This window comes from Xiphophorus maculatus, chromosome 3, assembly GCF_002775205.1.
Source record: "Xiphophorus maculatus strain JP 163 A chromosome 3, X_maculatus-5.0-male, whole genome shotgun sequence".
Taxonomy (NCBI): Eukaryota; Metazoa; Chordata; class Actinopteri; order Cyprinodontiformes; family Poeciliidae; genus Xiphophorus; species Xiphophorus maculatus.
Window position 1 is genome coordinate 25,471,022 of NC_036445.1, and position 20,743 is coordinate 25,491,764.

At 40.9% G+C, this 20,743-nt stretch overlaps 1 protein-coding gene across 7 annotated transcripts in view; it reads right to left on the minus strand.

The window, feature by feature from the left end:
- The window catches only part of znf516 (zinc finger protein 516), a 58,052-nt gene extending 43,813 nt beyond the window's left edge, over positions 1-14,239 (minus strand). For 4 of the 7 annotated variants that reach the window (XM_023330667.1, XM_023330666.1, XM_023330672.1 and 1 more), the window contains exon 1: positions 11,449-11,754. The gene's annotated coding sequence lies outside the window, so the exon portion shown is untranslated. Of the gene's footprint in view, positions 1-11,448; positions 11,755-13,012; positions 13,035-13,909 lie in introns of those variants that run through there. The other 3 variants (XM_023330669.1, XM_023330668.1, XM_023330671.1) reach the window with 2 other exon arrangements.
- Between the last annotated feature and the right edge of the window lie 6,504 nt (positions 14,240-20,743).

The window sequence follows — 20,743 nt, forward strand, 5'->3', positions numbered from 1 at the left end:
GGAATCACATTAGATGAAAAAGAAATGCCACATTAGACAAATACGCTGACGCAGGCTGATCTCTACAAACGCTATCTTTAGAAGTAGCATGTTTATTTTATGATCTTCTTGCAATGGTAAGAAAATAATATATTTTTGCTGTAGTTCACTTTGTTCCATGATGCAGATCCATCTGCAATCTTACAAATTAAAGTGAAAAATCTTAAGAATGCCATACAATGCCATAAAATCAAGCATACCCAACAATTCAAGCTTGTCTTGGCTGATGGTAAAACACTATACAGTCTACTCCCAAATATTCATTTAGAAGGGCATAATAGCATTAAAAATGAGTACTGCCTGACCTTAAATGAATCTATAGATTCGACTTCAGCATTTCCCTAAATACCGGAAGCTAAATTCATTAGTTTAGTTAGCGTTGTCTTCTTAGGACTGGAGGTGTGAGAGGTATACACGAGTGGGACTCGCCCTTCTCCCCTCAACTATCTGGATGCAATGTAACAAGAAGGCACTGAGGACATGAGAATAGCTGAAGGGAGGGTTAGTTGAAGGAGTTAGAGGGGGGGTGGCAGGGCTTCCTCATAAAACATCAAGAGTGTTGCTGCTGAGAGCGGAGGTGGATGTTGGGGTAGTTAGGTTGAGTTTATTGTGATGGAGGGAAGATGATGGGGGGTGGGGGGGTCTTCAGATCCTCCAGTCTTTGGTCTCCTTCCTCCCTAGTTGACTACAAGGCCCCCGAGCAACAGACGGACAGAGAGGGGCAGGTGGGAACTGAGGTGAGCAGCAGACTGCAGCCCAGGAAACAATCAGGAGGCATTGTCCCAGATGAAGTACAACAAATCAAGTGTTTCTACTGTACACCAGGCTAACCCAACTGGGTTCAGCTAAGCAATACTCAACTAGAAATAGACAATGGTTTATCTCACTCCAAACACACCACCTGCATCTTGTTTTCCTGCCTTCATTCCCCACCGTGGCACAACCTACCACAGAATTGTCCTTGACTCTGTGGTCTAAAAGTGAAACAGTCTATAAAGTTCTTAAGATTTCTTGTGTTTCTTACTTCAAACTGATGCAATTGGCTAAAGATGCAAAGTTCAAGCATGGTTTTACACACCCTATGCACAGAATCACTTTATGCTAAGAATTATGCAATATGAGGACATTCAAGTTTGAGAGCGAAAACAATTACATGAATCTGTTGTTACCACAACGACCACAGGTACAAGTCTTGACAGCAGTTTTTCTTTTTTGTATGTGAATTACAATCAGCGATCAGACAGGCATACTGTAAGAAAGGGATCCCTGAACACAAAGAAGAAACTCCTTTCTTGTACTTTCACAGGACGTATCCCCAGGAACGCTGCACATGATGGACACCGACTGCAACCTGCGCTTGCATTCCCGGATTCCTCCCGCTTGCTGTTGACCTGTGTCTCTGATACACGTGTTTATTTTGGGTGAGTGCTGTAGCCCCTGGGCGAACATCCTCCTCCTCCTCCTCCTCCTCCTCCTTCTCCTCCTCACCTCTGTACTCGGTGACCCCGCAGCCTGCTTGACCCCACAAGAGTGCCTCCAGTTGCTACTTCCCCCAAGACCTGGTTCTCTGCACCTCGACTGGAGGTGCAGAGAAATGTCAGATAAAAACCAAAGAATTATTGAAGGTTTTTCGTCTGCCGGTGGTAAAAACAAATGGTCACTTGGTTCTTTTAAAGAAGGATCACTTTTGGGCAAAGAAAGGAAAATCCCAAAATACCCAGAGTTTCCCTAGAAATTAATCTACCCTTCTAGATTGATGGGGATTTTTTCCCCAAGTCAAAAAAAAATATATATACAGTACAGACCAAAAGTTTGGACACACAGTTGTGTCCAAACTTTTGGTCTGTATATATATATATATATATATATATATATATATATATATATACAGTATATACACACATCAGGCGTGCTCTTATAGCACAATCATGTAGTTTGCCACAAAACTATTCAGTAACACTTTATTTGACGGGTTGTGAATAAGACTGTCATGACACCGTCAAACATGACATAACACCTGTCATGAACATGAGTAAGTCTTCATGAATATTTATGACTGTTGTCATAAAGTGTCATTCGGTAAATCATGACACTTTTAATACAAAGTTATTCAAAATGTCTGGTTTGATTTTAATCAGCAGCTGAAAGCTTTACAAAAAAAACAAAACAGAGAATGGAAATTGGTTCGCAATCTTGTAGCGATGTACGCCAAATTATTGTACTAAATAATGTAGTTTCATGCTATATTCCTAAATGAAGATTAAAAGAAACACAGATATTTATCTTTTATATTGATGTGCCATAATGTTTTTATAGGATATGTGGATATGCTCCAAATTTCTATCTATATGTATCTCCATCTTCCCCATCATGCACACACAACTCACTAAAACACACAGTGGCAAGGTTAGGCTGACATCAGCGGCTAACGATCAGTTCCTGAATGATTAGCTGCAGTAGCCTGGAGACATTTCCAGCATGTTTCCCTAAGTTAGTCAGACATGCAACATCACTGGCCTTCAGTCAGAACTAACACACAAACCCTCAATTCTCTTTGATTCAGCACAATTAAGAGAGTAAGCAGTGATGAATGAGAAGCTTAATTATATATACCAAATTTGGGGCAGGTGGGCTAAATTAGGTGAAATAGGGAAGGAGAGAACTTTGTTGTTTTTCAAGTTGTTTTTTATAGTAAAATGGAGTCAGATCAATAGGTCTTTGCGGGAGATCGGGCTGCACTGTTTGTGTCTTTGTGGTTCAACGTGTCCGTTTGAGGGGGGAGGTTATATGGCAGGAAGGTATTTGCATCAAAGTGAAACCAAAGTTGGAATGACAGATTCCTTTCAATGTGTAATCCTGGACTTCCTCTTTTTTTTTTGATTTCGCCCTTTCACCTCCCACCCTCCCCCCATTTTTCATTTTAAGTTATTAATATCAACTTCAGTCACACTTCTGTTTCGTCAGGTCTCTAGAATCGCTTATCAAAACTGCAATTTCACAAGATGTCCTGCAGTTTTCTTCTAAAAAATATTCTTTTTTTTTTTTCCTTTTCTGAGAATCTGGAAAACAAAAATGTGTGGGCCTTCAGAGGGTGTTAATAAACTGGAACAGAATGCTAAAAAGGAGCCTCTCTGCTTAGGAAACAGATCACCCAACCCCCACCCACCCTTAATGCCCTCTGGGCTGCTGTGAGTTTGGATTAAGTTTGGGTGCCATGTTCCCCTCCCTGCCGAGCCTTGCGAGGGCGCACACAGACACCTACATGCTGAAGTTTGTGCGTGATCTTGGCCTGTCGCACCTGAACAAGGCCGTCAACAAAGCCATCTTGTCTCGACAGAAGAGGAAGAAAGAGCCCAGAGATTAGAAAAGTAGTGGGGGGTTTTTCACACGATTAGGCAATAAAAGGATGTGATGTTTGGTTTGTATACAGCAAAGTATCGTGTCCATATGAGTGTGACGAACTTTATCACGCTATGATAAAGGATTATTAAAAGGTGTTAATAATCCAAAGCTAATAATGTTTTATCTACAATTTCTATTTTACTGCCAACTATTTAAGGAATGAGTGTGTGCGTGTGCGGTCGGTGCCGGCTGTACGTGTGCAAAGCAGTGGATCAATAATGGTAGTCCAACACGGTGACATCTGGGCTGGACAAAGACCGCAGTTCCTTCCCCTTCTCTCTCTCTCCTCTCCTTCCCTCAATACCCGATCGCAGCCACGTGTTTCTCCAGGGCTATTTCTCCCAGCTAATCTTATTTCTCCCCTTTAATCCCGCGGCAATCACAGCAACAACGCCGAGCGAGGGTTCACAGAAACAGGCCCAAATCTATTAACCGTGATCATGTCATACTCTAAACCTGACAAGCGCCCCGCTAATGAATCCGGTCCTTTCAGCTTTCGGTTTCATTGGCTCATCAATAAAACGGAAAATCAACACGAGGGACAAAGATGGAAACTGCAGCAAACACGGCTAACCCGAAGTGAAACTCTGTTCAATAGATTGAATTTCAGAGCGCACAAAATTTTTTTTAAAAATATAATAATCATTTTTTAACTCATTTGCTGGGTTAAAGCTGCGGAGACAAAAAGTCGAATATTTTTAGGAGTGGGAAGTGATATTTTAGTTTCCAACTGTCTGTTTTTGTTGTAATGGTAATTTTTTTCCACAGACAAATTACTTATTAGTCTGTACTGTGAAAGTCTGGGGAAAAAAAACAAAAACTTATTTCAGCCAGCTGACTCACAGTACACAGCACCAGGTAGGAGCAGGGCCAGGGTGGCTCTATGTTTTCCTCCATACAGCTCTGGACACTGACGTTTGTGGTGGTGTCTGACGTACACAGAAGGAATTTGTGAAAGCTTTCTGTACTGTGATGTTGTTAGCTGGTTCATATCTGTGCAACATTTTTAAAAGTATTAGGTTTGGCTCCATCTTCTAAAAGATTTAAAACAACCTGCTGCATAACTTACTCTTCTGTCAACCTTCTTGAAGTAAATATGTTGTGATAAACAATACGGGCGCGTATTTATCATATCGCTTATCATTTATCGTGATAAATTCCTTATCATGACAGGAGTTTTGATTTATTGCCATCATGTCATTTAAAGAAAAAACTAAACTGTCAGAATAGTGATTGTCGCTATTTTCCCCTGCCATTTCACCAATAGGAGCATTCATAAGTACCAATAAATTTGAAGATATGATTAAATTCAGTCACTGTGACAAAGTCACAGTTTGTCTAGTGACACAAATCTCACTACAAGTGATTGTGATTGCTGTGCCATTCAGTCAAAGCAATAAAGTTTCCTAAAAAAAAAGTAATAAATAGTTATTTTTGTCACTTGTATCATTATCGCAATAGTACCACAAAATATCACGAGAAAACTTCAAGTCCATATCGCCCATCCCTAATACACAGAATTGAACTTAAAAAGATTATTTTAAAATAATAATAATGGTTGTGTTACAGATCGAACACAACCAATATTTGACCCATGACCGGGTAAGAAAGTAACTCCAGTTAGTTTGTTTTGAACCAGCCAAGTTATAAAATGATGGAGCTCTAAAGTAAAGCAGACATTTTAACTACCGTCCGTTACAGGTTAACATCTTATTTAGTAGTACAACAAATAGAAATATGTGCAAAATTTGCGTGCATAGTTATTTTATGGTAATGACGTTAGTTTACTAAAATTTCTCAAGTTCATAAAGTCTACGCCTACTCAAGATACAGGGAATTTGTAGGCAGTCTCAAAATGACTCATGTGAAACTTTGTTGTCAGTTAATTCATTGGTGTAACTGAAGCTTCATGTGTTTCAAATGATTTCAAATCATTAAGGTTGGTAGTTTTACAGTTTTGAAGGGCAAATTTTCACTTACTACCAATAAGATTGTGGATTGTTTTCAAAGACACACTGTTCTCTCCAATCACTGTGACTAAAGTCAGGGCCTGTCCTCTGCGTTATCAGTAACCCTGAAACAAAACAGGAAATTTGAATAGGATCAACAGTAGGCATATAAATAATATGCACATTGTGTCACTGTTATTTCTGTGGGTAATTTCTTGAATTTCAGAAGGGGTTTTCCACCACAACAGCAATGTACTTAAGTAAAAAAAAAAAAAATCTGCCTTTGTCATAACAACATTGGCGATAAGAATATTTCCTGATATCAATTTTGTTTCAAAAAAAGAACAGCAACAGCTCTATGCGAGAGCACAAAAAAGGCTAAAATGGCCTTTTACCTAAATCCCTGCGACTGCAGATGCCCCGCGCCCACCAACTCTACCCCCATTGGCCCCTGTCCTTTCTTAATCCTCTGATTGCCACATCATATTCTTGGCTCTAACTTAGACAACTATCGGACTTCGCGTCCCAGGGCCTGGACAGTCTCGGCTTGGCTCGTATCAATCCACGTGGATGCAGTGGGTGCAGGTGTGACCCAAATACAGAGATTAAATACCCCAGCAGTTTCCAAAACTTTTTAGCAACAAAATGCATGGTAGTCTAAAAAAAAATCTACAGCAGTGCTGTCCCCCTCGAATCCAAATTCCCTCTCATTATCCAAGGTTGGTAAGCAATACGCTTCCCACGGAGGGCTCATTTATAATTTAATCCAGGAGCGTGGTGTTTCAAGGCTAACCCAGAGAGATTGCCCTTTCAGAGTGAAAACCCCCACCATGCAGCAGGGGGAATCAATGCCATCAACCAATGCCAGAACAGGCATGAGACTCTGGATAGAAATAACAGAAATGTCTGGACCATCAGCGAAGATAGTCGCTTTTTTTTGTGTGTTTATTTTCATGGTTTGTTTCATCGGAACAAAAAGGAAACAGCTGCTAAAATAGGTTCTCGCACTTGCCATTTCCTGCTTCTGTTCCTAATCCAACCTCAATATGCCACACAAAGTTATTTAAGCCTTTGAACGCAGATACACTTTTCGCGTTCAGGCAGAAAGGACTGATACAACCTCAAGCATAACAAGGCAGAGACAAGAGGGAGAATGCTAGAGCAACATCGCCTGTACCTCGTAGGGAATAACGTGACTCGACGTCTACCCTTTTTCTCACATCCATCAAGTCACACCTTCTTGCAATCAAATGTTTACAATGAAACTAGCTAGCTCTGGAATCTCTTAGGAAATTCCTCTTGCTCATTTTGTGCTTTCCAAGTTTTGTTTGTTTTATACCCAACATGATTTGGGTACAGCAAGGATTCCCTTCGTACTGACCACGACTCAATCCGTGGGGACGTTTCCCACCTGCTTTGACAGATGATGATTTATAAATAATTTGCTTTATATTGTCATAGTTTAGTTTGAGTTTACTCTCAAGTATCCTAATGAGAGTCTGATGCATTTCGTATACCAACAGAAAGTTGTTAATATAGTTATTTTGGTTTGATCAGGGGTCAAAATCTCTTATGGCCTAGAGAAGAAGCAGAACCACAATTTTCAGGAAAAGGACAAATGAAAACATTGCGCCACAAAATGTATTTTTATCATTTAATGAGCATGTAATTTGCAGAATTCAATTAAACAGTTAAATAACAAAAGAAATTGACTATTATGCAATGATTATGTACTGTACATAAGTAGGAAATGATCTGTTAAAGGGCACAATCGAAAGTATTGGAAACTGGCGAGGGAGGGACTTGATTTAGAGCCAGTCGTTCATATTCCAAAGAAAATGAACAGGTCTCCAAGGATTTCCACTAAAGCCACTAATATTGATCAAGAGTAAAAACAAAAAACAAAAATAAAAACAGGGAAAGAAACATCAAACTATACCCTTACTCAGTTGTGTTCAGATCCACCCCATGCTAGGTTTGTGGCTTTTTTCATCTTTCCAAAGAGACTGAAGCATAATAATGGCTCTGCTCATGGTCACAACACCCAGAATAGAGAAAGCTTTGGTTTTGGATTCATGTGGTACAATAAAGGGTTTATTTTTAGAGTTTTATTTTTAATGGTTCCAGTTTTGCATGGAGGATAGGGGATAGCTTGTTGTGAAGTAGGGGCTATATGGCCAGAGTAGGGGCTACAGAGTTAGCTAAGGATGACTTACGAGTTAGCCTCTAGGTAAGTCCATTAGCATGTTAGACTTTGTAATATGAGTTGCAACAAACCCACCTAGTTCTGACTAGAGTTGGGCATTTATCGTGTTGTTTATCATTTTTCGTGATACATTTCTTATCGTAAGAATCGTCATGATAAATTCTGATTAAATCATCCAAAACTGTCTGTATTTTTAGGATTGTTACTGCTTGTTCAATGGGAGAATAAATACTATAATAAATAATAATACATTTGAAAATAGGATTAAAAGCAGATTGCGTCTGCAGTTTAGTGATACATAGCACACTTCTTTATGTGACTGGTGTCCTACAGAAGCATATTTCATGTGGGTGTGTTACTGTGCCATGCAGTGACAGTCATACAGATATCTAAAAGAGAACCAATAAATATTTCTTATTGTCATTTTTATTGTTATCACAATTGTACCACAAAATATCACGATGAAACTTCAAGTTTATATCTCCCACCCCTATGCCTGACAGTAGAAAACACTCTCGCCACCAATCAGGCATTACAGCTGGTTACCATGGAGATTGAGCGCAAACTGATGGATGAACATTATTGCTGACCAAGGAGTTGCACTGACTTTTAGGCAATAAAAATGTAAGCTCTCCCCCCACCACCAAAAAAAACAACAGACACACAGCACAGAAGAAATATAAATGTTAGCGTAGGACATATTAGGTGATCACAAGTAATAACAAGCTTTTTACATTACACACTGTAATTTGAGCCTTTTGTTGATGATAACTCGAATAAGGGCTTATGAGTAACACAAAATGCTGCTGAAATAACAGCTCACGCATAATAAAGGCGCAAGTCAAAGGAGAAGAAAAAACCAGCACACCACTAAATCCCAGTATGAGTAGGTAAAGGTAAATGACTAAGTCCATGGTGAAAAGGCACAGGGCAGTAATGAGTAATGAAAACAGCCGTGTTAGTGCTGCCATTCAGTCGAGGGCCTGGTGCTGTGGAATGTGAGGCACCATTCATTCACATGGGTTAAAAATGCATTTCTGCCACCACAAAGCCCTGCCTTGTCCTCATTGTTTCTCGCCACACCAAGAAAACACTTCCACATTCTGGAAGGACGAGAGAAAAGAAGAAAAAAAAAATGAATTTGCTAATTTTACACCCACATATATGGGAACACAAAAAAAGAAGAAGAAGGAAAAAAAAGAGGCAAACAAGTGAAGCAAATCTTTGGAGGAGATAAAGAGTCGTGTCAGAGTAGAAAGTTTGATCACGATAAGCACATGGATGAAGAAACAAGCACACAAGCAGCACACAGAAGACAAACACTCCTATTGACAAAAGCCCAAATGTATGCAGCGGTTCTCCAGTGTATGAAAAGACAGACAATGGCAGAAGGCAACCAGATAGACAGAAAAGAAGCAGAAAAAAAAGTACAATGCACTCTAAGCATGTACGTTTTTCTCTTTCTTTTTTTCCATTTACATCTTATTGATCTTATGCTGTGCAAAAGCAGGAACATGAATCACATCTGGACTAGGAAACCTGAAAAACAAGACACTATTACGCATAGGTCAGGTTCCTCTTTTGCTGCCCTTTACAATTCCCAGCGAGTGGCTCAAAGGGTTTCCATTTACCCAAAAAAACACACAAAAAAAACCATTTATCACTTGTGGTGTTAATGGAGAGTAATAGTAGGTGGTGGCTGTAACATAAGCAGGTATCACAACTTTGAAGCAAATCAACAGGTTTAGCAAAGGACTTCCGCAGTCCACGAGGATTACATTATTATAATCAGATATCGACATTTTTACATAGAAGCGCGTTCTATCTCATGTCCTATTTGCATAAAGGCAGCCTCAAAATCATCAACATAAAAGGGAAACATGTCTGAGTGTAACAAATTGTCCACATGCACCTTTTTCAGACAAAAAAAAGCTTCACTCAAAACCAACTTTTTTTCAATATTACCCAAAACATTTGCAACTAAACAACTTCATCTTTACATCCAATCAGCCCTTCTTTCCAGCTGGACAATTATTTTTGAACAAGCTTGTTATGTTTCCCTTAGAAGATGCTGTACAAAACCACAGAGTGAGCACTTTGTCAGGCTGAAGAAGAAACATTTAACATAATGTCTGCAAACTGACAAGGGGGGAGACAATGTAATCCTGTCTGCAAAACAACGTGCCGCCTCTTCTCCCTCCTTCGCTCCCTCCCTCCCTCCCTCCCTCCGCTATCTGTTTCTTTCTCTTTCTAACTACGACTTAGTGTGACATCACAGCAAAGGGGGGGAAGAAAAGAAATATGCTGGGTTGGGTGCATCCATGACGGTATTGTTTAGAAAGTAAATCTCAAAAGGAGGAAGAAAAAAAAAAAGAGAAACACACCATCAAGTAGCGAAGAGTTGCAGCTGATGATCTCACACACGGCATCAGTTTGAGACGGATAATAACTGGAATACAAACGGCAAACACACGGCCCTATTATCACACTGCTCCACAGCTGTGTATGCTGGCGTGTGAGTGTGTGTAAAGTCAGCTACTATAGGCTACTGTTGGAAGTTAAAAGTCCACTAGCGACTGATAAGGCGTTTCCTTGTTTTTATTTTCGTGAAAGGGCAAAAAAGAAGTTGCGGGCACACACACATACAAATTGTGTGCGTTCTTTCTCCGCTGGCTGTCTCTTGTGGTAAATACACTGCAGTCAGTTCCTAATGGGGGAACACTACAAAGGCAATGCCCACAATGTTCCAACAAGTACATTTTGTTTGCTCTACTTGGTTTCTCGTGACTTTTGTCGTAAATTCACCCTCTTTGTTTCTTCGTGGCCTGTTTATTGGTATGACAAGTTTTTTACAAAGTTTTTTTTAAACCTACTAAGATTATTTAACCATGCCTTTCCGTTTAGCGAGATGCCAGAAAAAGTGGCGGAGCGACCAGATTTCTCTGGATGTATGGACCCCATAGCATCGCAGTCCTTCGCCTCCCCTCCCCTTCTCTCTGCAATGATTAATTAATCATTTATTTTAGAGCTTTTTACACAGCTTCCCCAAGCCGACCTAAGACTGACACGGACTGATTCGTGGACATGCCGAGGTTTAACAAGAAGGAAAAAGAATAAAAACCACAACAAAAAGCAGAACGTGTCAGAATGACTCGAGTTTAAAGTATGGATTAAGACTACACTGCCCCTCCCCCACCTGTTGCTAGGCACTGCCGGTCAGCTGGCTGAGACTTCGACATGGTTTTTTTTGTTTGTTTGTTTGTTTTAAATGGCACCACCTATCACTCTTAAAGAGACGGTGTCAATTTAGCACTGGAATTCCCAGCACTTTTCCAATTAGTTAATCAAAAAGATTTTATTTTCTTAATTAAAGAGTTGTTTTGTGTTTTATTGACTATTTTTGCCCCCAACTCCTCATTTAGCATCATGACACTGTGTTATTTTTATCATGGCAACCTCATATCAGCCCCTGTCCACATTCCAATGATTATCAGTTAAGGACTCCAGATGTTTACAGCTGTGTTCTTTTGCTTTATAACATTACAAACCCTTACTTTGACATCCCTCTAAGTAAGACTATTTATGATTACTGACTTTTTCCCACTAAAACAAGGAGAAAAGAATCTTATCAGTGGAAAAACTCCCCCCGAAAAACCTTTATCTCTAGTAAAGCGCCTAACATCTTTGTTACTTCTTTATTTCATTTTTCTTGCTTTTTTTTTTACTATTCGTGTTTGCTTAACTTTATGAAAATGTTCAACTTCGTGAAAAGAATCCATACTGCACGAAAGGTTGCACAACATCACCCTGAAAACAGCCAGCAATAATAAACACACACAGCCACTTCCTTACCAGTTAAAGCAGCACTCGGCTCAAAAAACCTCGCAGGAAAAAACAAACCGGTGCAGTTCTCCAAAACCAAAACTGTACTCAGCCTCAGAAGTGAAGATCCAGTAGAGATACACGAACGCAGAGACACAGAGATAGGGAGTCCACTCTATTTGCACACTGACAGCAACAAAAAGAGGAGAGAAAACCCGAACTAAGTTTGTCAAAAAAAGAGGAGAAAAAAAAATCGGGATAAGAAATTGTGATCTCTGGTGAATTCCTATCTCCCGGTGCTGGAGAAGAGCACAGGTTCTTCTCTGTCACTCTCCTCTTTCTGTTTCTCTCTCTCTCTCTGCGTGTTTCTCGTCTCCTATCGTTTCCCTCATGCCGCTTTCAGGGGTAGTCGGAAATGTCGCAGCTCAGAAACAAACCGACGAACAAAATAAAAGCCTACAATGGGTTTGTTAAACACCTGTTGGACATTATGCGAATTAATATTTTTTTTAAAAGTCTTTACTTAAATTAGAATCCCTAATTGTTATTAAAAAACATAAAACAACAACTTTTCCCTTTGAAAAATAAGACCACGCTACGTATGTTTTTCTAGTTCAGGCAGACACAACAAAAAGTTTATCAGTATACTTCTCAAACAAATCTAGCAGTTGTATATTTATCTCCAACTAAGGATGGAAAGGAACTAAAACCTGAAATTGCTCTGTTTCTGATGAAGTGATGGAATGGCGAAGTTTCCGGGAGTACCTGAAGCCACCGCGAATGGAAATATGCCCAGTGTGTGTATGTGTGAAACGCTGAGAACAAGACGGAGGGCGAGGGGGGGAAAAACGAGAGAGAAGAAGACAAAGTTTGTCCTCCTGGTGTTAGACATTGTCACCACACCCCACGCAGTCCCCCAGCTCGGGGCAACGCGAGTTCCTCGCTATCTGTCCTCTTCCTCTATCTCTCTTTGTTGTTTCACTCATGTCTCCTGCGCTTCCTCCTCGAGAGGAGGATCAGCTGGCGCGTGCGGGGGGTGCGTGCGCGTCTGCGTAATTATAAAGTGTAAAGAGAAGAAGAGGTTTGACGCTGGACATTTGTCTCCCGTGCAGCTCGCGCTCGCTCCATCCCCCGTTCCCTGCGTGCTTAAAACAATCCACGCCACACCGCGTGAAATGGAATTTTGGGTAAATAGGTACGGGGACAACATCTGTGACCGGGACTTGTGCATATAAAAAGAAACATGCACGCACCTGTAGGCGTGTGTGTGTGTGTGTGTGTGCGTGTGTGTGTGTGTGTGTGTGTGCGTGTGTGTGTGTGTGTGTGTGTGTGTGTTGAAACGCTTAGCAAACATTCGCACGCGCACAGATCGCCACACCACAACCTGCGCGTGGGCGCTATCATCATCATCATCATTTATCAATAAAGGGGAAAAGTTAGAACATCAAGCTCACGTGCACGCGCACACGATCATCCCTCACTTCCACATGTTTCTGCAATTCCCCCCCATACCCCAAGCCTCCTCCCTCCACCACCTTCAACACCACCACCATCACATCTCGACGTGCACGCGCACGACTCCGCACGCACTCACCCGCGTGCAAGCGCAGAGATTGAAAGAAGAAGAAATGCGACACCAAAGAGCTTCCAGCGGTTTCAGATCCTCATATTGGCAAGTCAAAGAAAAGCGACTGCTGGCACCTGTGCCCCGTTCAGTGGCAGTTGTGCCACGTCCATTATGTAGGACACGACTTCCTAATATGGTTATACCCCCCCACCCCTTCCCTTACCCCTCCCTAACGTCCACCTCTCTCCCCCTGTATGCCCTGCTGCTGAGTGAATAAAATAATCGCTTTAAAAAAAAAGAAGACCAGTTCTCCCCTCCTCTTGGGTGATTCCTATCTCTTTTTTTTGTACACCATTTATAGCTCTGTAGGTATATCTGCCATCTGTGTGTTTGAGGGGATTACACCGTGTTTTCCAAGAAGAAAAGAAAAAAAGAAAGGGGAAAAAAAAATCACTAAGATGAGCTGGTGGAAAGTTTGCTTTACCACAAGGTTATCAAAGAAGCTTCAATTCCAACTTGATCCTGACTTTAAAAAAGCCTGATTTCATTTATTAAGCATTAAAATTGAAGTTAAAAACAAACTCAATAAAGTATGCATAAAACTTGAAAAAAAAAATCTACACATAGAGACCCTACTTCTGATATGATCATCTTTTTACGTCACGCTTAATATAACCTATATTAGATTTTTAATTATTTTTATTTTTAAATCTAGCTGAAACCTATTTCTATATCAAGATCAAACTGTCGCCTTCCACACACACACACACACACACACACACACACACACACACACACACACACACACACACACACACACACGTACGCACGCAGTCTATTGAGGAGGGGTGGGGGGGAAGGGGGGTCACTTCACTAAACTCCGTGCGTGGATCAAAGACGAGGCAAAAGTAAGGTCGGTCTTACCTGCGTTATCCACGAGAGAATTCCAGGGTGACTTCAAGAAGCAGAGACAATCCTAAAGGTGAAAGCGTGCTCTTTGCAGTGTATGCTGAAGTGCATGATTGAGTAGGTCGAGTCCATTCCGTCCCCGTGGGGGGTGAGAGGGCGAATAAGAGAAGGGAAGCTTCTCCGCATGACATTTTCACGCCGGCCGCCGTGCTACGCTCGCGCGGTAAACAAACAAGCAGAAGCGCCGCGCGTCAGAAGACGTCACGCGCCACTGCAGATTCGGCCGGTTTTGGAGCTCGCGGGAGAAAGCTGACGATTTCCGGACGCCCCCCTCGCATGAGCTCGATGGCTGCTCCCGCATTAAATGGAACTGTCTGCTATTGTCTCATCAGCGAAAAGTTGTTGATACCGCTGGTGGAGGGAGAGGAGGGGGGAAGACTCTGAAAAGTGGCCCAAAACGCCGCGACACTGCCGAAATACGGATACATTGACGGGGTTGTCGGATTTATGAAACGTGCTGCGCAATTACAGGTGGAAAATGCACTGGGAGTTATTTAATACACCGTTTTGTCAATCGAGAGGCATTATTTTGACAGCGCGTGAGCACCCGAACTGGGTCAAAACAATAACGAACTTTTTTCAGCAAAATTCAAAGTAATTCTATCTTTTATCAAATGTCTTTACACCTAGGCAAATAAAAAAAGTAACGAGGTCGGGATGCCTTAGTTACAAGCGAACTTTGGGACTGCCTAGCAGTTCAAAATCCTCCGAAGCCATGTTGACATGTGCACTTAGTCGTAAACACATACAACTAAATTGAAATCCCAAGGAAAATAAAAAAAAAAAAACATTTTGTTTCGGTAATTAAATTCAAAAAGTGAAACTTGTGTATTAATTACACACGGAGCGATAACATTACAAGCTGTTATTTTTAAGACTATTGTACACTGCTAGTAAAGACACAAAAATCGGAAATAAATTTCTGATTAATTTAGAATAAATCGAATATCAATTTCTGGTGAAATTGAATACCAGAATTATGATTTGTAACATAGGAAAAATCACGTGGCGTTGTGTCTGAGCATAATAGCAATAAGTTGAGTGGAAGGAAAAAGTGTGGCAAAAAAAAAATAAAGATGCACAGGCAACCAGAGTTACCAGTTTGTTTGTTTTTTAAATAGGTTATAAGAGTTCATATTTTTCTTGAAATCAATAAATGATTGACTTCTTTTTTAATTAAGTCCTTAAAATACATTAATTTTTTGATGATATTTAAATGTTTTGAGATACACCTGCGTGTGTGTATAACGTCTGTATTTATCAACATTGCCTTTCAAGTCTGCTGGGCGCTACAAGAAGTTGCAGAGTTTGGAAATGCCTTAGACCATCCCTGTTCAAAACAAAAACGTCTTTTAGGAAGGCAGTGGTTTTCCATGTTGCTTGTCCACTTTGTCTCCCACATTTTTTCCTCTCACTCAACTTTTCCATGAATAAGCCTAAATAAAGCCCTCTGTGAAGAGCCGGCTTCTCTAGTAATGACCTTTTGTGGCTTTCCCTCCTTGTAACCGTGTCAGAGAAAATTCTGCTGGACAAACGTCACAATGTTGCTTTTGATTTTCTTTTGTTTGTCTTTATGACTTAAAGCAACTAAATACGACAAAGTGGACAAGTGTGTCCTGTTGTATACCGGTTTAAAATGTCTGCTATTACACAAATGTTTGAGCAGTGCTGCTAGCTCACTAAAACATTTGAAACTCACGAGTCATTTTATGCGGAAATACACGTGCTGTAAATTTTCACTTGTTAAGTACAAAAAAAACAATTTTTATCCCTTCTTGCCAAAGCATTTGCCAAAACCTTGTTGTTATACAAGGAAATCACAGCTGTCTATCTTATTAAGAATCGAAAATAAGCCAGGTTCAATCCTTTTGGCCTTGGTTGACAACAACTTTTTTGTTTTTGTCCAGCAGGTTCTGAATCCTGTTCCACGTACGCAATATGGAATGTCAAGCAGCAAAAAAATGGCAAAAAAAAAAGTCTTCAGATAATGACCGTGACTATCACGACATAAAGATTAACACCTGCTATAGTTTCAACTGTGAAATCATCAAGCATGCCAGCTTGCTCACTGCAAAACTTAGTCTCACTAATCAGGTCATTTCTGACACACCCGGAAAAAAGTCACCAGACCTTTGTTTATAAAAGCTTCCAATGCAAGACCTGAAAATCAAGAAAAGCTTGAAAAATTTACCTTTTGATTAGATTGTAAACATGGGAGCAAGGGTTCCTGCTTGGTTCTAATAATACTGATCACACATATATTGAGATCGCAGCAGTTTTATCATATGGTCATCTGCTCAGATCACATCACCACCCAGTCGTTTGCATATTTTAAGGATTAAACATCCTGATGGTATTCAGATCTACGAGTTGATGAAACGAGCTCCAGCTCTCTGTGCACAAACTTATGTGTAGTCACTGTCACTCGGCTTTGTTGTTTTGGGTGCTATGTGGAGGTCAGGGTTGTTTGCTCAGCCCGAGAGCTGTGACAAGGAGCTGTGCAGCTGACTGCACATGTACCGGTGACTCAAGACACATGGACGTCTTGTCAGCGACGGGCCCTCAAATTATAGCGGCAGGGACGCTTCTGTGAGTCCACGGCGCCCAGAGCTTCAGAGGGGCTTCCTATGCTTTTTCACCCAACACTTACCGTAACCAATGTGAGGAAACACAACTTTGCTTCCTTTTCTAGCTGCACTAGTAGTCAAATATTCAAATCAGTTCAAAAATACTTTATTAATCCTCGAGGGGAAAGTTAGTAGCGGTGATGTGGGCACCTGCCCAGGGTGGCATCTCATATAGGGCAGCAATAGCTCCCAGAACCGCATTGGTCGTACACATAATTTCATAAATATCTGACTATTGATTCTATTTAGAAATACCTTATATTCATTGTATTTATATTGAATTGTATTAATCTCTTCTATTTGTATTGTTTATTTTTAACTTCATGGTATGCGATATGTTCATGTCTTGCTATGGATGTTTATAGTATTATTCTAAAAATGAGTGTGTCAGATTTAAAAGATGTGTCACGGTAGGGGTGTGATGGGGTAAGGAGCATTCATTGGGTGATTCGCCCGGGGCACCAAACATGCTAGGATCGCCCCTGGTGAAACTAAACATTGTTGTAAGTCATATTATGCCAGTTTTTTCAAAGAGCTGTAGATGCTGTGTTTAGGAAGGATCTCCTGCAGCGTTTTAACATTTTATATTACTCTGACTGAACACACTGTGTTCTTGTATGTTCATGGTTGTCTGTAGATTTCTTGATTTTAATGAAGATTCCTTCTTTGAACCATCATCTCCAGAGGTTCCACTGTCATCTCTAGACGAGAACCAGCTTTCTTTATCAAGTTGATAATCCTTTTTAAGTCTCTAGCTGCTTCCCCCAACACTCTGTGCAACAGACGTGTATTAGACATCTTGCTGCAAACCTTGAAAACAATCATCTCCTTTGTTTTGTTCACATTCAAGATGAGATGGTTGTTCCCTCACCATGAGACAAAGCGGGCCACCAGATGTCTGTACTCAGCTTCTTGACCATCTCTGATACGTGCAACGGCCACAGAGTCACCAGACTATTTCTGGAGATGACAGGAGTCTTTTTTTGTACTGGAAGTCAAAGGTGTACAGAGTGAAAAGAAACGGTGAGAGCACAGACCCCTGTGGTGCTCCTCTGCTGCTGAATACCTGGTGAGACAAAACCCTTCAGCCTTTTACCTACTAACCAGTAATAAAGTCGATGTAGACAGGCTAAGTAGTAATTCTTGTTTCTACTTTAAGTTTTCTTAAATATCATTTGCTTTTTATTGTTTTTATTTATTCGTTTATTTGAGTAGAATTTTGTCTGTCCAAATTCAACTGTTAGTCATTAAAGGTCTTATTAGACATTATGAGGTTTCCAATTCCCTTTTAATTTTGAACACAGAATTTAACTGAAAAGAAATGATGTTAATTGCGTGGCAATGCAGGTTATGGGCGCACATTTCCTCCTGCTTTTTTGTAACCATATGGTAGACGGAATCTATAACCTAACCCTCTTCCGTGAATTAACTCGCGGAAGAAAGGATTGATATTTGAGCCAGGACTATGTTAGCAACACGTCCCAAATCGTAGCTTTTATAGGAGGTCTAAAAACACGTAAACCTTTAATTTCTAAATGTAAAAGACCCACACAAAGAAAGGGGGAAAAAAAACTGTCTTCACTGGTATCACTGTAACATGCATGGAGAGAGATCCACCCCCAAACATTGGTAAGATAAAGACTCACATAGGTGATGTATATAGTAGCAGCCTAAACAGTCTTCCAGTCTGTCCCTATAATGTGTGCGTGAGTCACTGCTCAGATACTTCCTGTTAAAAGAGAGCCATCTTTCAGTCTCCCTTCCTCTCTATTCTTGCTTCGCCTGGTCTGAGGGAATGTCAAGCCAAACACACGCCAAGGTGTCCTTTCCCCCTGCACCCACCTCCCCCCCTGTCTCCTCTGTCTCTGTCTCTTTTTCACTCTGAACCAGAGCCTCTCTGTCGTTTGCTGAGCGCCCTTCAGCCTGCACCCACTCAGCAATTTAAAACACCTCAGCAAACCCTCGCCTCAAAAAAAAAAACTGAAAAAAAAGGGGAAGGTAGGGTGGCAAGAGAGCGGCGGAGGGGTAGAGCGGGAGGAGGGGTCTCAAAATCTTTACCCATAGTGCTTGTGGCGCATGCAGATAGACAATAGGACGTGCATTTTTATTTATTATTTTTGTTCCATGCATGTTGCTTTTGCATGCACGGCGCACAAGTGCACGTACCTCAGGACAGCTCTTATAATAGCTACCCCTGGTATCAACACACACACACAAAATGTGCAGTTTTCCAGCCGGTGCTTATATCTGCCGTCTGTACGCATGTGTGGTAGCTTACTTTGGCTTACAGTGCCTTGCAGAGCAATCCATACTTCTTGGAATTTCTCACATTTTGACATTTTAAAACCCCCAAACATCATTGTGTTTTATTTCGAGAACCCCCCACCTCCCCAAAAAACAAACAAGGTTTGCTTTTTGTTTTCAGCCCTTTAAGACAGTATTTTGTGGAACTGTTTGCAAGTGTTTTCGGAGATGTGTGTATGTGCTATGTCTAAATAAAGACCTGTTTGCAAATTAGCTTAAGCTTTGTCAGGTTCAATGGAAAGTTTAGTTTAATTTAGTTTAGTTTATTTTGGTGTAGTTTAGTTTAGCGTGGTTTAGTTTACTTTAGTTCAGAGGCCCATTAGTCTTGCAAAAAAGAGACGCCACAAAAGACTTAATTCACCTGGACTTTTGACTGGGCAGTTCTAACACATGAACACAGTCAATATTCAGTCCATTTGAATATGCAGTCACATGTCAGATTAAAAGTACTTTTTGAAAATAGCAATCTTTGAGCAGGTATTAAACCTATCTTTCATTAAGTCCACATTTTTATTTTTTAAAAATATTTTCTTTATTTGTCTTATGTAATAGTCTAATTGTAAATGTCATGTTTTCATTACCTGTAAGAGGAAAATCATCATAATTAACAGAAATGAAGTGGTTCAAACATCCATCTGTGTGTAATTAATCTACAAAATGTGTTTCGCTTGGTGAAAACGTTCCTGAAATAAATGAACTTTTTAGTAATATTCCAATTTATTGAATGGGTCTTTATCCTTTGATCTAAACCCTTCCACTATAGCACTTATTGTACATTTTAGTGCTGTTGTCCTCCTTTAGGTTAACATGCACCTCAACATCAAGTCTGTTGCCCTATATTGACCTCCACACAGCTTCGCCTCAACTCTGATAAATCTCCCTTTTTGAGAAAAAGTACCCCTGCAGGGTGGTGCATGGAGTAACCTTGCAACCTGAAAATACGGGGATGGTATTTTCAGGTTGCTGAGCGTTAATATTTTTCCACCATTCACAGCGTTACAAGGAAATCTGTTGAAGTTTGTCGTCGTATTGTGTCAAAAAGTTGAAACGGTGTCAATGCGTATCGGTGGGCTGTTGACTGTAGCATACATGACAAAATGCTAACTACACTCAGGTTCCAGCAAAAGAAGCATCAAAATGACCACGGCATTCACAGCGTTAGCACCCGGCTCATGTCTGCGTTACCCTGGAGATATTTTCACTCCGTTTTGTGAGCCACTTTCTTCTCCGAAGTTGATCCCTCACAGTCTTAAGATGGCACTCCTGCTCCGCGCTAGGATAAGCCGTTATCACCAACCTTCTCCACTGACTGACACCTTCAGCCCCCTTGTGCTCAATTAGCTAGCAGAACATTAGCGACCGCATCCTAATTGTCAGCTGGCAAAAGGAGCACTAGGGGGAACCCTCAAGGAGATACCTCAGGGAGGTGGGGTGGGGGCAGCGGTGGTGTTGTTGATAGTGTTTGTGGTGAGGTTTGGAGTGTGTGTGTGTGTGTGTGTGTGAGAGAGAGAGAGAGAGAGAAAGAGCGGGGAAGGGGGGGGTTCCTTTGTTGCCTCACCAGCCTATGAGCGCACATCTCTGAGCGGCATTGCCATACAACGTGAAATATTCATGGGGACGCATCACATTCCCTAGTTTGCATTAGACAAATACAGTAACAATAACAGGTTTCTTATTTTGGGCTCCGAAGGCACGTCTTGTTCAATTCCTACGGACGATCACGGTTCACATCAAACATCCTCCGTTGACGTGCGTGAATGAATTTAGCGCAGTGTCAGAAAATCATGCCACACTCCTTTAGCTTTTTACAACACATCTCTTCTCCCCCTTCCGTCCCCCCCAGCAGGACGGAAAACGT